The 22,367-nt window shown below is 38.4% G+C and overlaps 1 pseudogene; it reads right to left on the bottom strand.

Moving 5' to 3' along the window:
• Positions 1-8,377: 8,377 nt before the first annotated feature.
• LOC101547608 (glyceraldehyde-3-phosphate dehydrogenase-like) lies at positions 8,378-21,922 on the bottom strand (annotated as a pseudogene).
• Positions 21,923-22,367: the final 445 nt, after the last annotated feature.

Raw genomic sequence — 22,367 nt, 5'->3', positions numbered from 1 at the left:
TTCTCCTTATACTCTGGAGCTAAGGGTGATCTGGCATCTCCCTTTAATATTAATTTTTATTCTACTGTAATAGACTTTATATGAAAGACACACTGTTTTATTTTTATGTCTACATGTGGATTTACAAATTTGCTCTAGATATACTGAGCCAGGAACACAATAAGGTTTAAAGTCAGTTTGATATTGGCTGGTCTTAATTCTCATATGAGTGTGGTATAGAAGACAATATTATGTTGGTGAGACTACACTATCTATGAAAATTTATAAATTAATACATTTCTTCATATTTGAAGGATAGTAATAACTAAAATTTGAGTCATAGTATATTGCTGTATAATTTAAGGATTGCAATTTAAAAAATCATTTGTGATTATTATGTCTTGACTTCCTAGTACACAACTGCTAGAATAAAAGTACTCCAGCTTTTAAAAGATCTCAAGCTTTTAAAAAGTTTCATAGCTCTTTATTTGCTTGAGGTCAATTTATTATATCTCTTTAGTTGAAATTCCTAAAATCCCAGTGGGTTTTGCTCCACATTCTATGATGCTGCTTCACATTCCATGTACGACATCATTAGTCTGACGGAGATGAGAAGACATCAATCACATCACAACATTTTTGACACTGGAGAACTGTTCCTCAGAACATGCGACAACAGAAGGCACCGGTGGCATCTGTGTCCTTGTCAACATGGACTTGGCCATGAGCTATTGATTCATTCAAATGCCTAACAACCCGAATTGGACAATTACTCTTGAATAGATGTGGCTCACTGCCGGCAGTTTCTCTCTTTGTCATCTACACACCAACATCCAACTACAATGAAGAGGAAATTGAGAAATTCTACATGAAACTGGGGAAGTTATATAAAGACCATATCTTCTACAAGATCATTGTCAGTGATCTAAATGCCAAAATGCGACTGAGAAGGTCTCTCGAAGAACGCCACATCAGGACCCATGGCCTAGAATGGAATGAACAGGGCGAGAAACTGAGTTCATCATGTCGACCAAGACTATCCAAGGTAACTCACAGTCCCAGAAAGCCAAATCTAAACGTTTGACAGGGGAGTCTCCCGGTGGACAGTTACACCATGAAATTGACCACATCATATTCAATCAATGGTTTTGCCTGACCGAAGTCGTTGTTGTCCCAAAATTCCAAACAGGATCAGAACACAGTCTCCTTTGTGCAAAATTCTACTTCACAGAGCGGGGAGAAAGATCTGCAAACATTAAGTTTAAGAAAAGAACTCCCAGAATGAACACCAACTGGAAGCTCTTTGGCACTAATTGTCTCAACATGGGAAGATGCTGTCATTGACAACATTGACGACGAGGAATACAATAGACCTTCTTGGATATGATAATGTGAGATTATTGCTCTTATTCTACCATGGCCAACCTAACTATAAAGTTGATAGCTCAGTGATTTTACAGATTTGTTTCTTTGAATGCATGTGATATTTTTATACACTGGTCATTTTTTCTCAAATCTGTCATTCCATCAAGTAATTTTTTGGAGACTCGGGTTTTCTGTTGTTTAACGGCCACTCTAATGTGGTCGCATTACACTGTGTGATACTAGATATTCAAATGCGGCCTTCTGTGTATAGAGCGTGTGTTCTAGTCTGTTGAACTATCTCTCTGGCTTCTCAGATGTTTTCCTGTAATAACTTATTTCAAGACTTTGATTAATTTGCAGAGTTCCAAATACAAAATTTTTGACGATTTTTCCAGATTCTTTCATTATTTTTATAGAGGAAACATTTATTGTTAGGATACTCTGTTATGTATGTTTTGCAGCTCCTTCACTGTGTTCTGATCTTTATAAATTTGTACTTGTGTCCTGGTAAACAGGTATAGTTTTTTCCTCTTTCAAGACACACTTTTTCACTTAAAATAAATGTGGCAGTATCTAATTTGCACTATTTAATTTTTTTTACTTTAGCATCCTATTTTAAAAAATACTGAGGTTCAATTCACATAAAATGTATAATTAACAATGTTAAATTTAGATGAAGTTTGAAAATATTTCATATGATATCAGCACAATTAAGATATATATTTATTTTTTCTAAATTTTTCCTTATGACAATCTTTTATATTCCAAATTCCTTTCCCCACCACTAAACCTTGGCATATACTCATTGTTTCCTTCCCTTAGATTATAATCTTTTCCAGAATGTCATTTTAATTAACTAATTGAGCGTGCAGACTTTTGAATCTGGTTTTTCACTTAATGGTTTTGAGATTTATCCATGTTGTTGCATGAATAAGCAGTTTGTTTCATTTTATTTTCAACTGCTCTTTCTTTGATTCGATGTACAGCAAGTTATTTATTTGCTGATTGGTAGTTTGTGGTCGCTTACTAAATTTGGCTATATTGGTTAAAGTTGCAATGAAAATTTTTGGGTAATTATCTGTGTGAAGATAAATCTTTTTTTTTCTTAAACAAATATCCGGGGGTTCTTGGAATATAGCTCAATGACTTTAGGTGATTGTTCAAGGAGAGCCGCTTTCATATGCTGAGGTGATGCTGAGAGCTGTTATCAGACATTAACAGCAAGTAGTGGCCTTGGGAGCTTTTTCAGTCACCAAATCATCCAGAATAGAAAAGATAGTATAGGAGATAAGCATATTCTTTGCCTGAATGAAGGCAACACCACAAGGGTCCATGAACATGGTAGGTGTATCTGCAGAGGTGCTTGAGCAATGCTTGTAAAATTCACACCCCCAAATCCCACCACAACCAGTAAAGAAAGCACCCATGGCACAGATAAGGTCATGATATGACATTTAACATTATTAACAAAAATACTTTACAATTTAAGTTATTCTACATAGTCACCCACATTTGACATTTTTTCCCATTTCAACATTTATGCAATGTGATCATAGTTTTTCTCTAATTTCACAATTCAATGATTAGTAATGAGGTTGAGGAATCTTTAAGACTGTTGTGTAAGATGTTTGCTGAAATCTGCCAAATTTTATACTGGGTTGTTAACTATTATTTTTTTATTTATGTGAGCTCTTTGTACCTTATAGACATGAATTCCTTGCTGATTATGTTTTGGTAATCTTTTAGATCACACTACGTATTGCTTTTAAACCTATCATTATGCCAATGAACAGATGTTGTCAATTTTAGTGTGATTTATCAATCATTTGTTTTATGGAATATTTTTCATTGCACTGTAATTTGATTTTTGCGTATTGTGAAATCTTTAAACAAATGTGCTTAAATTTATTGTGATTTTATAAATAACTTCTTTCAGGATAAGCTTTTTATGTGAGCTATTTAAGAAACTGTAACTTACCCCCAAGGTAACCAAGGTACATTTACTGTTACTACTTCCTAAATATTATTATGTTAAGTTTTGCATTTAGTTCACAGTCTATATAGAACGGATTTGAATATATAGTAAAATTATTTTATTTTTCTGTTTTTAATGTTGATATCCAATTGATCCACTGCAATTTGTGAGAAAAATGCCTTTCTTATTTCTTTTTATTTTATTAAAAATGGGTGGGGTCGGCAAGCATCAGTTTCAAAGGGGAGAAACTAAAAGCATTCCATCTAAGATCGAGTACAAGACAAGGTTGCCTGCTCTCGCCACTCCTATTCAATATAGTTCTGGAAGTTCTGGTCATAGCAGTTAGGCAAAAAAAAAAAAGATACCAAGTGACACAGATAGGAAAGGAAGGGTCAATCTATCACTATTGAAGGATGGTATGATACTATACTTAGAAAATCCTAAAGACTCTACAAAAAAGCTCCTAGAAATAATCACTGTATCATTGTATCACTGTTGTCCCGTTGCTCATTGATTTGCTTGAGTGGGAGCCAGCAACATCTCCATTCATCTCTGTCTTGTTCGGGGTAAGGGGAATAGGGCCCATCATTGTTATGTTTTTGGCATACTGAATACACCACAGGTAGCTTGCAAGGCTCTGCCATGATGAAAGATTCTGCCTCGCTCTCTTCCTGGAGCTTTGTTTTATAGTCTCTGGATCTTGGCCATTGATGAGATTATATGGCATGGGGGAAGTTTGTGGGTGTGACTGCCAAACTACTGGAAAACTGGGGATCTGGGTGGAGGAGGCTCAGTCCCCATCTGAACAGGCTTGGAGATCTCAGTCGCAGCTCCCACATACCTGGATTCCTCTGTCAGCTCCTTCATGGGTGAGGCTCATCCGAGCATGTGAAGAGTGTCCTTGAGCATGGTTGTGGCTGGGTTTTGGAGGTTTTCGGCTGCTGGGGCTCTGCTTGGGGTGGGGAGGAAAACTTAACCCATTCCCCTCTGAGGGGACCCCCGGTGAAGACAGCCTGATGCGGGGGCAGGTGATTCTGCCCTAGAAACAATAGGTTTGTATAATAAAGTGGAAGGCTACAAAATCAACAGCTCAAAGTCCATGGCTTTCCTATATACAAATAATAAAAGAGAATAATAAGATATTTTAAAAAATCTCATTCATAATAGTGTCACAGAAAGTGAAGTAACTTGGAATTAGCTTAAATAAAGAGGTGAAGGACCTATACAAGGAAAATTACAAAATGCTACTTCACTAAATAAAAAAGGACTTTAGGAAATGGAAACACATCTCCTGCTCATAGATAGGGAGGATTAACATTCTCAAAATGGCAATACTTCCCAAAGCACTATATAGATTTAACACACTCCCTATCAGGATACCCATGACACTTTTAAAAGAAATACTCAAAACCCTCCTGAAATTCATATAGAAAAATAACTCCCCATGAATAGCTAAAACAACCCTTGGAAAAAAGAAAATGGGTGACACAACCTTCCCCAAATTCAAACTTTACTACAAAGCAGTTGTAATTAAAACAGCATGGTATTGGACTAGAAACAGACACGTGGAGCACTGGAACAGAGTTGAATATTATGTCACAGAATCGCAAATATATAATCACTTAGCACAGCGGGTAGGGCGTTTGCCTTGCACACAGCTGATCTGGGTTTGATTGCTCCGCCCCCCCCCCCTCAGAGAGCCCAGCAAGCTACTGAAAGTATCTCACCTGCATGGCAGAGCTTGGCAAACTACCCGTGGCATATTCAATATGCCCAAAACAGTAACAAGTCTCACAATGGAGGTGTTACGGGTACCCCCTGGAGCAAATCGGTGAGCAACAGGATGACAGTGACAGTGATACAGTGAATCTTTGATAAAGGAGCAACAAATGTGAAGTGAAACAAGGAAAGCCTCTTCAACAAGTGGTGCTGGAAAAACTGGACAGCACCTGCAAAAACCTGAACTGTAACCTCTGTCTAAGTTCAGGCACAAGTCAGATCAAAGTGGATAAAAGACCTAAATATCAAACTTTAATCCATAAGGTACATGAAGGAAAACATAGTCAGAACTTCCATGATATTGAAGCTAAAAGCATCTTTAAGGATGAAACATTACTGATTAGGCAAGTGGAAACAAACATAAACAAACATTAAATAAAGTAGTTTCGGGGGCTGAAGCGATAGCACAGCGGGTAGAGCGTTTGCCTTGCACACGGTCGACCCAGGTTCGATTCCCAGCATCCCATATGGTCCCCTGAGCACCGCCAGGGGTGATTCCTGAGGGCAGAGCCAGGAGTAACCCCTGTGCATTTCTGGGTATGACCAAAAAAGCAAAAAAAATAATAAAGTAGTTTGTGCACCTCAAAAGAAACAGTGACCAGTTAAAGAAACTTTGGTACATCTCCACAATGGAATACTATGCAGCTGTTAGGAGAGATGAAGTCATGGAATTTGCTTATAAATGGATAAACATGGAGAGTATCAGGCTAAGTGAAATGAGTCAGAAAGAGAGGGACAGACATAGAGGGACTGCACTCATTTGTGGACTGTAGGGTAGCACCATATGAGACTGACACCCAAGGACAGTAGAAACAAGGGCCAGGGGAATTTCCAAATAGCTGGACGCCTGCTTCATGAGCGGAGGGGAGAAGGCAGATGGAATAGAGAAGGGATCACTAAGAAAATGATGGCTGGAGGAAGCTCTTGGGATGGGAGATGCATGCCGAAAGTAGATAATGGACCAAACATGATGACCTCTCAGTGTCTGTGTTGCAAACTATAATGCCCGAAAGTAGAGAGAGAGAGAGTATGGGGGATATTGTCTTCCATAGAGGCAAGGGGAGGGTGGGAAAAGGGGTTATACCCGGGATATTGGTGGTGTGGAATGTGCACTGGTGGAGGGATGGGTGTTTGATCTTTGTGGGATTGTAATTCAAACATGAAAGCTTGTAACTATCTCACGGTGATTCAATAAAATAAAAAAAAATTTAAAAAACGAAACAATGACCAAAATACAGAAAGAGCCCATGTAATTATAAAGAATATTTACCCAATACCCATCTGATAAGGAGTTAATATCCAGGATATACAAGGCACTAGTAGCACTGTAGCACTGTAGTCAAATTGTTCATCGATTTGCTCGAGCGGGCACCAGTAACGTCTCCATTGTGAGACTTGTTGTTACTGTTTTTTGGCATATCCAATATGCCACGGGTATTTTACCAGATTTTGCTGTGCGGGCAGGATACTCTCGGTAGCTTGCCATGCTCTCTGAGAGGGACGGAGGAATTGAACTCGGGTGGGCTGTGTGCAAGGCAAACGCCCTATCCTGTCCAGAATTGTAGAAGAAAAAAAAACTATAACCCCATCAAAATGAAAAGAAGAAATAAGGAGAAGCTTATTAAAAAAATAAATACAAATGGCCAAAAGGCAAATAAAAACTGCTCTACAAGAGATCACTAAGACAATGATGGTTGCAGGAATTGTTCCGGATGGGAGATGTCTGCTGAAAGATAAAGGACGAAACATGATAACCTCTCAGTATCTGTACTGCAAACCATAATGCCCAAAAGTAGAGAGAATGGGGGAAATTTTCTGCCATAGAGTCAGGGGGAGGGTTAGAAAGGGGGAGTATACTGGGGACATTGGTGGTGGAGAATGTTCACTGGTGGAGGGATGGGTATTTGATCATTGTATGATTGAAAGTCAAACATGAAAGCTTTGTAACTGTATACCACAGTGATTAAAAAAGAAATTAAAAAATACTCCATACTGCTAATCATCTGGGAGATTCAAATCAAAACAACAATGAGATATCATCTCACACCAAGGAGAGTGGCGCACATCATAAAGTACAAGAAAAACTAGTGCTGGTATGAATGTGGGGAGAAAGTGACTCTGTTTCATTGTTGGTGGGAATCCTGACTGGTCCAGCCTTTTTGGAAAACAATATGGGCATTCCTTCAAAAACTAGATATTGAGCTTCTATATGACCCCACAATATCACTTCTGGGAATATATTCTGAGGGTGCAAAAAAGCACAGTAAAAATGACATCTGCACCTGTATTTTCATTGAATCACTGTTTAAAATAGCGAGAATCTGGAAACAAACCAAGTGCCCTAGAACAGAAGATTGGTTAAAGGAACTTTGGTACATCTCCACAATGGAATACTATTCAGCTATTAGGAAAGGTGAAGTTATGAAACTTGCTTATAAGTGGATAGTCATGGATAGTATCATGCTAATTGAAAATGAGTCAGAAAGAGAGAGACAGACAGAGAATGACCGTACTCATTTGTGGAATATAAAATAACTTGAGACTGACACACAAGGATATTAGTGACAAGGACCTGGAATATTGCTCCACGGTTTGGAAGACTGCCTCATGAGCTGGGGAGAAGGCAGCTGGAATAGAGAAGAGATCACTGAGTCAATGATGGTTGGAGGAGTCATTTGGGATGAGAGATATGTGCTGCTAGTAGATAAAGGACCAAAGTTGATAGCCTGTCAGTATTTATTGTAAACCATATTTTGTGAACTATAATGCTCAAAAATAGAAAGAGAGAGTATGGGGGAAATTGTCTGCTATAGATGCAGGGGGAGGGTTGGGAAGGGGGGCTACTGGGGACATTGGTTGTGGAAAATGTGCACTGGTGGAGGGATAGATATTTGATCATTGTCTGACTGTAATTCAAACAAAAAAGCTTTTAACTGTATCTCACGGTGATTCAATAAAAATGGGTGGGGTGCAGTGCACTTTATTGATGGAGGCCATATGAACCATGGTGTTCTCGACTCTATTGATGTAGCTAAGCTCACTGTCTTGCCAGGAAATGAGCTTCACAAAGTGGCCATTGAAGGTGTTGTCAGCCCCAGGATTGAAGGTCCAGAAGCTGTCTGTTAAAGAATCAGGACAACCTGATTCTCGTCTAGCCCAATATACCTCTTGAGAGGACCCTGTGATGCCTATTTTATCATCTTCTTTATGTAGTCTTCGGGAGTTCATATTCACAACAGACACTTTGGGAATGTGGTCTCTGAAGGTTATGCTGTTCAGCTACCTGTTCAGTTCTAGGATGACCTTTCCCACAGCCTTAGCAATGTCAGTAGCAGAGGGATGATGTTCTGCCTTGTCTCTCAAATCTCAGCTTCCTAGGGTTCTGTCTACAGTCTTCTAGGTGGCAGTAATGGCATGGACTATGGTCATAAGAACCCCTGTGACACAAAAGTTTTCTGGGATACCTTTGCCAGGGGGGCCAAGCAGTTGGTGGTGCAGAGGAATTGTTGAGGGAGTTGTCATTATTCTCATGATTCACCCCCACCATTAACATGGGTACATTGGCAGAAGATGCAGAGATGATGATCCTTTCGGCTCACTCCTTCAAGTGAGTCCCAGAATTCCTCTGGGTGGTGATGACCCAAATGGACTTCTGGACCTGCTCAGCACCAGTGTCACCCCATTTGATGTTTTTAGGATCTCATCTGAGGAAGATGGAGACAGAGCTTCAGTTGATGACAAGTTTCCTATTCTTGGCCATGACTGTTTCATTGAACTTGCCAAAGGTAGTATTGTACTGGAACATGCATACCATGTAGTTGAGATCAATAAAGGTTTGCTGATGACCTCAATTTATACTTTGCTGGAGTGAAAGGTAGCCCTGGTAACCACGTGCCAAATCACTGTATCACTGTCATCCCGCTGCTCATTGATCTGCTCAAACAGGCACCAGTAACGTCTCTATTATGAGACTTGTTGCTACTGTTTTTGTCGTATTGAATATACCCTGGGTAGCTTGCCAGGCTCTGCCATGTGTGTGAGATACTCTCGAAAGCTTGCCAGGCTCTCCGAGAGGGGGGGAGGAATTGAATCCCTTTTGGCCATGTGAAAGGCAAATGCCCTATCTGCTGTGCTATTGCTCCAAATATGACCAAATTTGTTTACTCGAATCTTCTCGTTCAAGTCTAATGTATGCGGCTGGCACTGTTGAAGAATAGACAGCTTCTGTTGAATGAGGAGGAGACTCTCACATCTTTTTGTGCCCTATTTGCTATAGTTCAATCGTTTAAACAAGTATGAATAATCACCATCTATTCTGAATATTTTCTTATGTTTTATTGGCATATTTTTCTACCTGGTGTAATACCATCTGTATTTACTACTATGGCTCAGGTTTAAAATATGGTTATAGATGTCCTCTTGTTTTTCTATTTCTTTCACAAAATTATTTGGATATTCTCAGCCTGTTGTATTCCCATACACAAAACTTTAGCAAATAGTAAGTTTTCATCTTTTCTTATAGTTGAATAATATCTCATTGTGTATTTTTGCCATAGCTTTTTTTAAATTCATCTACTATTGTACCTTTGAATTGGGTCTACACCTTAGCGATAGAACAATGAACATAGTTGTACAAGAAGCATTTTTATTTAATGCTATTGTGGTTTAGGGATAGGTATCAGGGATGGGTGTCATACAAAGGGATCATTGAATCATTTGGAAACTTTAGTCTTAGGTTTTACTATGCCTTAGCACTTCTTTTCTTAGAGGCTGAAACAAGTGACATTTCCAGGAACATTTAATGCGGGTTCATTTTTCACTGGAACTCTAGAGACACTGGTGTTTCTTTTGGTCTTTTGATATATTACACTCTCTCTTGTATGAGGTAATACCTCGTTGTCATTTTGATTTGCATTTCCCTAATAAATTCTACCATTTGCTAGTCTTGTCCTCTGATTTATGGTTTCTGTTAATCCCACAATCATAAACTTAGTCACTCATCCTCACACCCCTCCTCTCAGGTTCCTTCTCTTTTGCGGCCAGCATTACATAAGTTACAAAACTTCTAGAATGTTATGGTCTAAACACTATGTTACCCATTTATTACATAGTTTAAAGGGCAGCAGTCATGATAGAAACAGAAGTCACCTAATGTGATTTGAAATCTGGCAGAGAAGTGCAATAAAGAGGAGGGAAAATTATGCCTAGAGCCATGTAAGTTTTTAATACACTCAAAGTCAAAAAGCTTTTATTCAAAGTTAGGAAAACTTCCAAAAAAAGAATTTATAGGCAAGATTAGATTACAAATGAGTTCTCTGGCTGCTTAATAACAAAACTGAACTGTGGGTTCCAGTTTATTTATGTGAGTTGTTAGTTGTGAGGAAATTGTTCATTTTGAAGAAAGTGCAAAAGAGTATTTTAATTATGTCACATGCAGATATGTACTTTTTTTGGTCTTATTTTTGGTCACTTCTGACAGTGCTTGGAGGTTGCTTTTGGCTTAGTGCTCAGGGGTCCAGAAGGTAGTGTTGAGAAGACCAATGGTGCCAGGTATTGAACCCTTGGTTTCTACATGTAGAGTGGGTTTAACCTTTGAGTTGTCTCTCCAGTCGCTAAAATATGTTTTCTTAATAGCTACTTAGAAAAAATGGACTACCATTGATTTTAAACATATCTGGTCTTTTTGTTATACATTTTTCTTTAATTGAAACTTGCTTTTATAATTTTTCATTTCATTAAAAAAAGTGATTTACAAATTTATTGATAGTTGTTGTAGGCATTTAGTATTTCAACTCCAATCCCATCTTCACTGTCAATTTCCTTCTACCACTGTTCACATACTCCATAATCCCTTTTCATTCCCAGACTGTCACCTTGACAGACATATTACAAAATTCAGTGGTTGAGGCTTAGAGCTCATGTTTTCCATGTTGTTGGATCTGTGCTTTGGATATATCTACATCTACTGACTTTTCTTTAAAAATATTTTCTTGGTTTTTAACACCACACTCTGATTTTATTTTTAAAGATCTTATTCTCATATGAATGAATGACTACTACTACCATTGAAAGATTTATATGTACCAGACATGCACTTAGAACTCGAATTATGTCACTTAACTATCAGAGCACTTCTATAAGATAGATCCTTTTGCATTTAACTTTGTAAATTAAGTGAAACGTTTGCATAATTTAAATGATGAACCATTATCACATGACTTAGTAAAAAGTACTGTTTTAGTCTTTGAAGTTTTGTTACCTTAAGACATCAAAACTGTAATCCCAAGAAAATATGTTTCTGTTAAGTATCAGAACTTCCTCCAGAGCTGAAAATTGACCTAGTTCAAACTATTCATCCTAAATCCATCAACCAGGGTTTATTTCATTAAAAGTAAATGTGATTGTTTCTTCCATCTATGTTTTGTTGAGGACTTGATTATAAATGAACATAAAACATTCAAAGGACAATATACACAGCATTATTTATTGCTGCACTTATTGCAATAGCTAAGATGCAGAATCAACCTAGGTGTTCAATGACAGATGAATGAATTATGAAGATGCGATATATACATATATATTCATATATGTGTATATACACAATGGAATACTATGCAGATGCAAGGAACTATAAAATCATATAATTTTCTGCAACATATTTAGTACTAAAAGATATTATGTTGAGTGAAATAAGTAAGAAGAAGTAAAACATACAAAGGATAACATCACTTATCTGTGGAATATAGAACACTAGATCAGGAAATGCATTGAAGTAAAGTGGGGATGGCTAGATGACCTTTGACTCTAGTGTTTAGAGAGATCAACAGAAAAGGGAAAAAGTCAAGGGGGGAAGAGAAGGAGAAATAATGGGTGAAAAAGCATCAGGGGTTCAGTTATACCAGTTACATGAGTGAAGGGTATAGCCATATGTCCAAAACACAGGTTAAGAAAACATGAGACTTAAGCAGCAACCTGTGAAACTTTGTAATGTGCCTGTCAAGTTGACAGGAAGCAGTGGAGTGGGGGAATCTGGGAACACTGGTCAAGGGAAGTTGACACTGGGAGTCATTGGTGTTGAATTATTGTATGCCTAAAGATCAACTATCAGGGGCCGGAGCGATAGCACAGTGGGTAGGACGTTTGCCTTGCACGCAGCCAACCCGGGTTCGATCCCCGGCATCCCATATGGTTCCCCCAAGCACCGCCAGGAGTAATTCCTGAGTGCAAAGCCAGGAGTAACTAACCTCTGAGCATCGCTGGGTGTGACCCAAAAAAGCAAAAAAAAAAAAAGATCAACTATCAGTAACTATGTAAATTATGTAAATTATGGTTTTTAATAAAAATAAATGAGAAAACTTGGCTGCAATTTTGATACAACTAGAGAATATCATGCTGAGTAAAGTGAGTCAAAAAAGTAAGGGCAAATACCAAATGATTTTGCTTATATGTGAACTATAAAGGAATGTGTTAGGAGAATACTAATAACAGACACTGAGAATCTGTATATATTTTAACTCCTTAAGTTGTGGGTTATGACTTCATACGTGGTTGCATAAGTAAATATGGAATTTTAAAATAGTTGACAACAGTAGAGAGTTTTTGAATGGCAACATGTAATTCAAAATCTACTGCATAATGAGTCCAAGGTGTTTCTGGCAGCAGTTGCCCATATTACATTTCTTTGAATGAAAATCAGTGGTAAATATAAATGGTTTGTGAAGTCCTGACCTGTAGATCTGAGTTTTCTAAGTAAGGTGGAGGGAATATGGGAGCAGGCCTAGAGACAGTGGTAGGGGGATATTAATAACTCTAGTAATCATGGTTAATTAACATTGTGTTCCTGAAATGGAAACATTAAAAGGATTATAAATCACAGTTCCTATAAATACTATAGTAAGTAAACTACAGTTCAAATAAGATACTTATTTTTATAGGTATACTGAGATATAATAACATAAAACATCATGAAGTGTTTCATCATGATAATTTGATATTTGTACATTGCAAAATGATTATTCCAGTAACTTTAGTTAATATCATATTACATAATTCTGTTTTTCCTTGGATTAGAACTGTAAACATTTATTCTGAATAACTTTTTAATAAGAAAAGAGTATTGTTATTTATTAATTTAGTCATCATATACATTATATTCCCAGAACTTATAACTAAATATATAAGTAGTTCAACTTTAAAGAATGAATATATGAATAAAAAGTAGAATTTTGGTGCTCATTATATAAGTTTTTCCTACACAGTCTTTTAACTTTGCCATATATTTGAATATTTTGAAAATTAGTTTTTGGGAAATTAATAATATTGAATTCTTGACACAGATATTGTATGTGCAAATGTTGAATTTTCTGTAGGATGAGTTTACATTGGAGATTCTGTCAGTATTGTTGAATTTTGCATCCTGCATTAGATTTACAGAGAAGATTCTTCTCCCTTCAGTAAGATGAACAGTATTCAGGGCTGGAGAAATAGCCCAAAGAACTAAGAACATGCTATGTATATGGAATAGCCAGGTTCAATCCCCAGCACTGCATGGTTCCCCAATTTTAGAGTAACCCTAGACTATCACCAGATGTGGTTCCCAAATTTTCCAAAAAAGTAACTTAATATTTTCAACATTGTGGTTTTAACACAGGAGGAACAAGACTAATTTTCTTTCTATTCGTGTATCCCAAAGAGGAATTGAAAGAACTATGCTTGGAGTATCACATTCCACTCAAGGGAGCGAAGGAATCCAGAGGTCTGACCTCCGTCAACGGTCAAGAATCAGGGATGCTGTCTCGTTTGCCAAGGCATTGAAAATCTGATGGGCTGGACACTTAATGCGATTCAGAGATGACTGCTGGACTAGAGCTGTTACCAACTGGATTCCACCGGACGTCAAAAGACTGAGTGGCCGCCTACCTACAAGGTGGTCAGACTTCTTTACCAAGACCCTTAATAAATGGTTTGAGGCTCTTCATGTTCCTAGAGCAAGCAGACACCATTGGGCTACACTAGTATGTGACAGGGGTGAATAGAGACGTTACTGATACCCTCTTGAGCAAATCGATGAATAACGGGATGACAAGTGATACAAGTGATAGAGACTATCTTAGTAACTTCTAGAGGCATATATTTTGATATATATTCATTTTAATTAAGACAACATGATTTACAAACTTTTTATAATAGAATTGTATTGTAACACCAATTCTAATACCAGTATCACCAGGGTCCCTGCCATCCCCTAGTCTGCCTTATTATCAGGCATATAACAAATTTATTTCATATTAATTGTTCCAACAAAACTTAAATAAATGCAAATAGAATTGGAAGATAAATCAACAAAGCCAACTTATCGTGATTAATAGATATATGATTAGAATCCAGTTTGGTTGCGTGCAAGGCAAGAAATCTGTTGTACCAACTCTCTGGCTCATGTTTTGGGATTCCAACTATTTGTGTTTTGTTTTTGTTTTTGCTGGGGCATGTACATAGTGAAGTTTTGGCCACACCCATTTTACTCAGGGCTGACGTCTGGCTTTGCACTCACGGATCACTCCTAGAAGGGCTTGGGGGAAGACATGAGATGCTGGGGATTGAACCCAGGTCAACCTCGTGCCAAAGAAAGACCCTCCCCAATGTTCTATCGCTCTGGCCCTCTGGTTCATGTTTTGACAATATTAATCCTTCCAACTCATGAACAGTAATTTGACTCCATTTCTTTATATCATATTTTATTTCCTTCACAGAGTTAAATGTTTTTAAAGAAATTTTCCATATTTGTCCAAATTTACCTTTATTTTGGAAGCAGAAGTGTCTTAAATCTAAACCAGCACATTCTGTTTGCTTCGTTTTCTTTGTGGAAGTACATATGGAGGTTCTCAGGGCTTACTCCAAGCTGAGCACTCAGGTATCACCACCAGTGGGTCTCAGGGCCTTATTTGCAGTGGTGAGGATTGAACGCGGGTTAGCTGCCTAGATGATAAGCATCCATCCTGCTGTATTATCACTCCAGAACATTCTGAACACCTAGATGAGATACTTTGGAAAATTATTTTCTATCTTTGGGTGGTTCTCCAAATCATAAGAAGAAATTTTGAAAAACAGGTCCCTAGTTTTTTACCTAAACTCTCAGTAAATCATGATCTCCTAAGCTGAATAATGTGGCTGGTTCCCAGGAATCAAGTTTTATTTATGAATTAATTTTAATGTATTTCTCTGGTGTTTATGAGCCACTGATGCAGTTTAGGTTTGTAGACAGTTATTTGAAGTTGCCTGTTTTGTATCTTTGCAATTTTTTACTCATTGACATTAGCTAAATAATCAGGATTGTTTCTCAGAGGCATGCAGCATTGATCCTGTTAGAAAAAGACTTTTGGTGAGTGAAAGGTTAAACTAGGTTATGTCCTTCAACATCTATGAACGAAACTTCCATAAATGCCTCCAAATAGCTTATTTGTTCAAATAACAAAGAAATAAATCAGTCTTCCAACTGATACCAATTAACACTTCCAACTAAATTCATGAAGTTTTGCATGAAGCTCATATCCTGAATTGTGGTCTGTGTTGGTTGATAAACCTAAAATTCTTTCAACAAACAAAATATGTTAGATAAGACTAAGGGGATTTTCCCCTTAATTATAGAGCAGGATATTAGTAGCATGAGTCAACAAAATAAAATAACGTGCAGGGAAGTTCCTAACCAATTTAATTTCAGATAATAAATACTGATAAGCTGTCTATTCAAACTATTCTCTAGAGAAAACAAGGCCTGTGTTAAACAGTTTTGGCAAGACAAGCGCAATCATGTATAACAAGCCCATCTAAACCATGAGGCTCAAGTAATATCATCCCTAAGTTCATCATGATTATTCTCATCAGGGTGGTATTCTGAGTTTATCCTGAGGACTATGACATTTTGAGCACAAATATAGCTCCCCAAAGAACCTATCAAGATTTAAACATGCCTTTAACTAAAACATACTGAAATCATTCATCTGCTTAGTTATTTTTCTTTCTCAGTTTGTTTCCACATAAAACATTCTAATGGTACTTTATTATAACAGTAGTCAAGACAACTTGCCAATACTGAAATAATTGTAATTACTCCCTTGGACACTCTTCAGAACCTCTCAAATTGAATAAATAAAAGGGGAACTGGAGAGATTCCTCAAAGGGCTATAGGGCCCATGATCCGCAGAAGAGTATGATATACTGGGCACAGCAAGAGTGACCCCTGAAAAATGGGTCAGGTATATCCCTCAAGCATCCACTCAATTTGGCTCAAATAAAAACAAAAAATCAAGAAAAATCAATAAGTAGGATATTGTTCTATAATTGTATAAGCATTTTGGGCAAATACAAGTTACTCTGATAAAGAAAGCTTTAAGAACACAAGAAAAAACTATGCATTTCCCCCCACTATTCTGATTCCTCTAGCATCTCTAACAGTCAGAGATACTCTGCTTGACCTCAGCTATTATTTTGACTTCACTTCGCAGGCCTCTCACCTGTAGCACTGGCTATCATTTTACTAGTATGGTCTCTTTTTTACTCAATGCTCATAGCATTGAGTAAGTCTATTATTTACTTTAATTATTCTTAATTTATTGTTTGCTTAGATTTATTATTTAAATTTACTTTGATTTCTCATTTAAATTTACTGTTTACTTTGATTATAATATAAATAATCATGTATTATTTAACATTGATTACATTTATTACCTGAGAGAGAGGCCTTGAGCATGACTGTGGTTGGGTTCTGGAGGTTTTCAGCTGCTGAGGTTCTGCTTTGGGCAGGGAAGAAGACTCAACCCGCCCCCCTCCTAGGGGTCCCTGAAGAAAATAGCCTGGCGCAGGGGAAGGAGATTCTGCATTGCTCTCTTCTGGGAGCTTTGTTTTATAGTCCCTAAATATTGGCTGTTGATGAGATTACATGGTGCTGGGGAAAGTTTGTGGGTGTGACTGCCAAGCTACTGGAAAACTGGAGTTCTGGGTGGAGGAGGCCCTGTCCAGATCCAAGCAGGCTTGGAGATCTCAGTAATGGGTACCCGCATACCTGGGTTTTCCTCCTGGTCTGCTCTTGGTGAGGTTCATCCTGCTTTCCTTTAAGTATTCCTTGTTTTAGTAAAGTGCAGCACCACTATTCTTTCAAACTTAGGGTTAACCTTCACTATTCTCTTTCTCAAACACTTGAATATCAACTTGTCAAGAAATACAGAATTATTTCTCTCATATGTGGGATATCAAGAAATGCAGTAGACAGGCGATCATGAGATAATACAGCAGGCATGGCACTTGTCTTGCTTGTGGCTAACCTGGTTTTGATCCTCCACACTTTATGGTTGTGGGGAGTGATCCCAGAGAGCAGAACCAGGAGTAAGACTTAAATACCACTGAATATGGCTAAACACCCTAAAAACAAAACAAAAAAATAGAACAATAGGGAAATAACAAAAGCTTCAAAGCATCATAAACTGAGAACTGGTTTTCAGGTGGTGGCAGTGGGAAGAATTGGAAGAACACACTGGAACAATGGTGGAGTGCGTGCTGCTGGAATGTTTTATATATGAAACCTTATCTATAATGGTTTTGTAAACCACAGTACCTAAGTCAACATTTCTATTTTTTCTAAGTTTAATTTTTTCACTGGATAAGTGAAAAAAAGTACTCACGGCTGCTTCTCCCGGAAGGGAGCATAAAATGAGGCCCCCATAACCATGCCACCAGACTCTGCAGCAGAGGTTCCCCAGAAGGGAGCAGGTGAGAGCCCTCACCGCCCTAAGGGACCCAGCCCCCTGGCAGTTGACTGACCTCCACTACCCAACTGCCTCTTCCCACATGCTCAGGCCTAGCCTCATGCATGAGTGAACATATTCCTGGACCTCGCGGCCGCTTTGTGCCTGCACAGCACATCATCATAATGGCACAGCACATCATAATAACGGCAAATATATCTATATATATTATCTATATATATGTATATATATATACATACATATATACCTCTCAGAGAGAGCCGGGCAAGCTTCTGAGAGTATCCTGCCCGCATGGAAGAGTCTGGCAAGCTCTCCGTGGTGTATTCAATATGACAAATACAGTAACAATAACAGGTCTCATTCCCCTTACCCTGAAAAGAGTCCCCATTCATTGGGAAAAACGAGTAAGGAGAGGCTGCTAAAATCTCAGGGCTGGGACTAATGAAGATAGTACTGGCGCCTGCACGAGTAAATCAATGAACAATGTGATGACAGCGATACAGTGAATTTTTATTTTTAATTGAATAAGCATGAGATAGTTACAAAACTTTCTTTTTTAATCAATAGTTTATTTTTAATTTGTGAGTCAACGTGAGGGTACAGTTACAGATTTATACATTTTTGTGCTCATGTTTCTCCCTTACAAAGTTTGATAACCCATCCCTTCACCAGTGCCCATTCTCCACACCACCAGTAAACCCAACGTCCCTCCCCCCCTCCCCAGTCCCGTCTCCCCCCACCCCACACTGCCACTATGGCAGGGTATTCCCTTTTGTTCTCTCTCTCTGATTAGGTGTTGTGGTTTGCAATAAAGGTGTTGAGTGGCCATTGTGTTCAGACTCTAGTCTATATTCGGCCCGCATCATCTTTCCCCCACATGACCTCCAACCACATTTTACTTGGTGTTCCCTTCTCTGAGTTGCCCAGAATGAGAGACCAGCCTCCAAGCCATGGAGACAACCTCCTGGTACTTATTTCTACTATTCTTGGGTGTTAGTCTTATAGTCTATTATTCTATAGTCCACAGATGAGTGCAATCTTTCTATGTCTGTCTCTCTCTTTCTGACTCATTTCACTTAGCATAATACTTTCCATGCTGATCCACTTATATGCAAACGTCATGACCTCATTCTTTCTAACAGCTGCATAGTATTCCATTGTATAGATGTACCAGAATTTCTTCAACCAGTCATCTGTTCTAGGGCACTCGGGTTTTTTCCAGATTCTGGCCATTGTAAACAGTGCTGCGATTAACATATAAGTGCAGATGTCATTTCGACTATACTTTTTGGCTTTTCTGGGATATATTCCCAGCAGTGGTATTGCTGGGTCAAATGGGAGCTCAACTTCTAGTTTTTTAAGAATCGTCCATATTGTTTTCCAAAAGGGCTGAACTAGCCGACATTCCCACCAGCAGTGTAGAAGGGTCCCTTTCTCCCCACATCCTCTCCAACAGCAGTTGCTTTTGTTCTTTTGGATGTGTGCTAGCCTCTGTGGTAGGAGGTGGTATCTCATGGTGGAATATCCCCACACACAACCTCAAATGTATGATCATCTAATCTTTGATAAAGGTGCAAGAGATGTGAAGTGGAGCAAGGAAAGTCTCTTTAACAAATGGTGCTGGCACAACTGGACAACCACATGCAAAAAAATAGGCTTAGAACTCGACCTGACACCATGCACAAAAGTCAGATCAAAATGGATTAAAGACCTCAACATCAGACCACAAACCATAAGGTACATTGAAGACAAGGTAGGCAAAAACCCTCCAGGATATTGAAGATAAAGGTATCTTCAAAGATGACACGGAACTAAGCAATCTAGTAAAAACAGAGATCAACAAATAGGACTACATTAAACTAAAAAGCTTCTGCACCACAAAAGATACAGCGACCAGAATACAAAGACTATCTACAGAATGGGAAAGGATATTTACATAATACCCATCAGATAAGGGGTTGATATCAATGGTATATAAAGCACTGGTTGAACTCTACAAGAAGAAAACATCCAACCCCATCAAAAAAAGGGGCGAAGAAATGAACAGAAACTTTACCAAGGAAGAGATACGAATGGCCAAAAGGCACATGAAAAAAGTGCTCTACATCACTAATCATCAGAGAGATGCAGATCAATACAGTTACAAAACTTTCATGATTGAGTTTCTGTCATAAAATAATCAAACACCCATCCCTCCACCAGTGTAGGTTTCCCACTACCAATGTTCCCAGTATCCCTCCTCCCACTCCCCCAAACCCTGCCTCTATGCAAGCACTTTCTTTCTTTCTCTCTACTTTGGGGCATTATTGTTTACATACTGATACTGAGAGGCCATCATGTTTGATCCTCTGTATACTTTCAGCACACATTTCCCATCCCAAGCCATCCCTCCAATCATCATTGACTTAGTTGTCTCTTCTCTATCCCAACTGCCTTCTCCTTCAGCTAATGAGGCAGGTTTCCAATCATGGAGCAATACTTCTGGCCACTATTTCTACTGTCCTTGAGTGTTAGTCTCATACTTTGTTATTTTTTATTCCAAAAATTAGTGCAGTCATTCTATGTCTGCTCCGTTCTTTCTGACTCATTTTCACTTAGCATGATACTCTCCATGTCCATCCACTTATAAGAACATTTAATGACTTCATTTTTATAACAGCTTCATAGAATTCTGTTGTGTATATATACAAAAGTTTCTTTAACCAGTCGTCTGTTCTCAGGCACTTGGGTTGTTTCCAGATTCTGGCTATTGTGAACAGTGCTGCAATGAACATACAAGTCCAGATGTCATTTCTATTGTGGTTTTTGAACCCCTAGGGTATATTCCAGAAGTGGTATTTTAGGAAATAAAAGCTCAATTTCTAGTTTTTTGAGAAATTCCCATATTGTTTTCCAAAAAGGTGGACCCAGTCAGCATTATCACCAACAATGAATAAAAGTCTCTTTCTCTCCGAATCTGTGCCAGCACTGGTTGTTTCTATTGGTCTATTCAGGTTTTTTCTTTCCTCTTGGTTCAATTTTGGGAGTTATTATGATTCTAAGAAATCATCCATTTCTTTTAGGTTTTCAACCTTGACGGCATAAAGTTGTTCATAGTAACCTCATGATTTTTTTTTTGAACTTCTGAAGTTTCTATTTTGATTTTTCTCATCATATTTGATCTTATGTATTTGGTATTCTTCTCTTTTTACCTTAGTGATTTTAGCTAAGGTTTTGCTAGTTTTAGAAAGAACAAATCCCCCAAGTAGAGGATGTTGGGAGGACCCATTCGGGTTGGAAGATGCAAGCTGAAAGTAGACTATAGACCTAACATGATGGCCACTCAACACCTCTATTGCAAACTACAACACTCAAAAGGAGAGAGAACAAAGAGGACTGCCCTGCCAAAGAGGCAGGGTGGGGTGGTGGGGGATGGAGTGAGGGTGGTGAGAGGGATACTGGGATCACTGGTGGAGGTGAATGGTGGAGGGATGGGTAAACGATCACTGTATGAGTAAAATGCAAACACAAAAGTTCATAAGATTGTAACTGTACATCACAGTGATTCTCTAATAAACTTTTTAAAAAAGAAGATGGCAATAAGAACAAAAAACAAATCCCTTGTTTCATTGACACTTTGTATTGCTTTCTATATCATTGACTTTCACTGTAATTTTCATCAAACCGACTTTATTTTTATTTTTTTATTTTAAATTTTTATTAAATCACCATGTGGAAAGTTACAAAGTTCTCAGGTTTATATGTCAGTTATACAATATTCAAACACCCATCCCTTCACCAGTGCCCATATTCCACCACCAGAAACCCCAGTATACCCCCCGCCCCCACCCCCTACCCCCTACTGTATAACTAATGAATTTCATTTCATTTTTTCTTTACCTTGATTACATTCCATAATTCAACACAAAACTCACTATAGTTGACATAACTCTCTCTCTCTTTTTTTTCTTTTTCCTTTTCCCTTTTTTTTTCTTTTTCCCCCTCATCCCCCTTCCTGCGCCTCATAGTATGGTGTACGCCAAGCCACGTCGGCTAGCGTGGGGCTTTCGCTTAGTTCACAGTCCATAGGTGGCTGCTACATTAAAAACCTTCAATATTTCAACAAAAACTTACTGTTATTATTTGGAGTTTCTCCCCCAAGTCAGACCTGTTCAAATGGAACCGTTTCACATTGCTGACAATTATAAATGTTAAGTCGCGCGGACGCGGCAGCGTCTGCTCGGTTTTGGATTTCTGTATAAAGTCCAGGGAAAATTCTGCCAGAAATTACATAGCCCAGCTCACAGTCCCAGTGCATTGCTGTAAGAAGTCTCTGAATTCAAAGTCTTTAGGCGCAGAGGGTCCGATTCGCGCTCAGCGGCTCCGGATTTATCTGGGCCGAGGGCGTGCCGGTTACGCCCCCTTCCCATGAGTTCCTGGGAGCCCCAAAAGTAAAATCCGAATACCTGTGGGTTTGGAGTCACAGAAGATGGCGCCTGCCACTTGGGTGCCGCCAGCCTGCTGCTTTCCGT

This window comes from Sorex araneus, chromosome X (assembly GCF_027595985.1).
Source record: "Sorex araneus isolate mSorAra2 chromosome X, mSorAra2.pri, whole genome shotgun sequence".
In the NCBI taxonomy this organism is placed as follows: Eukaryota; Metazoa; Chordata; class Mammalia; order Eulipotyphla; family Soricidae; genus Sorex; species Sorex araneus.
The sequence above is the reverse complement of the archived record's forward strand: the minus strand, read 5'-3'. Positions and strand labels throughout refer to the sequence as shown.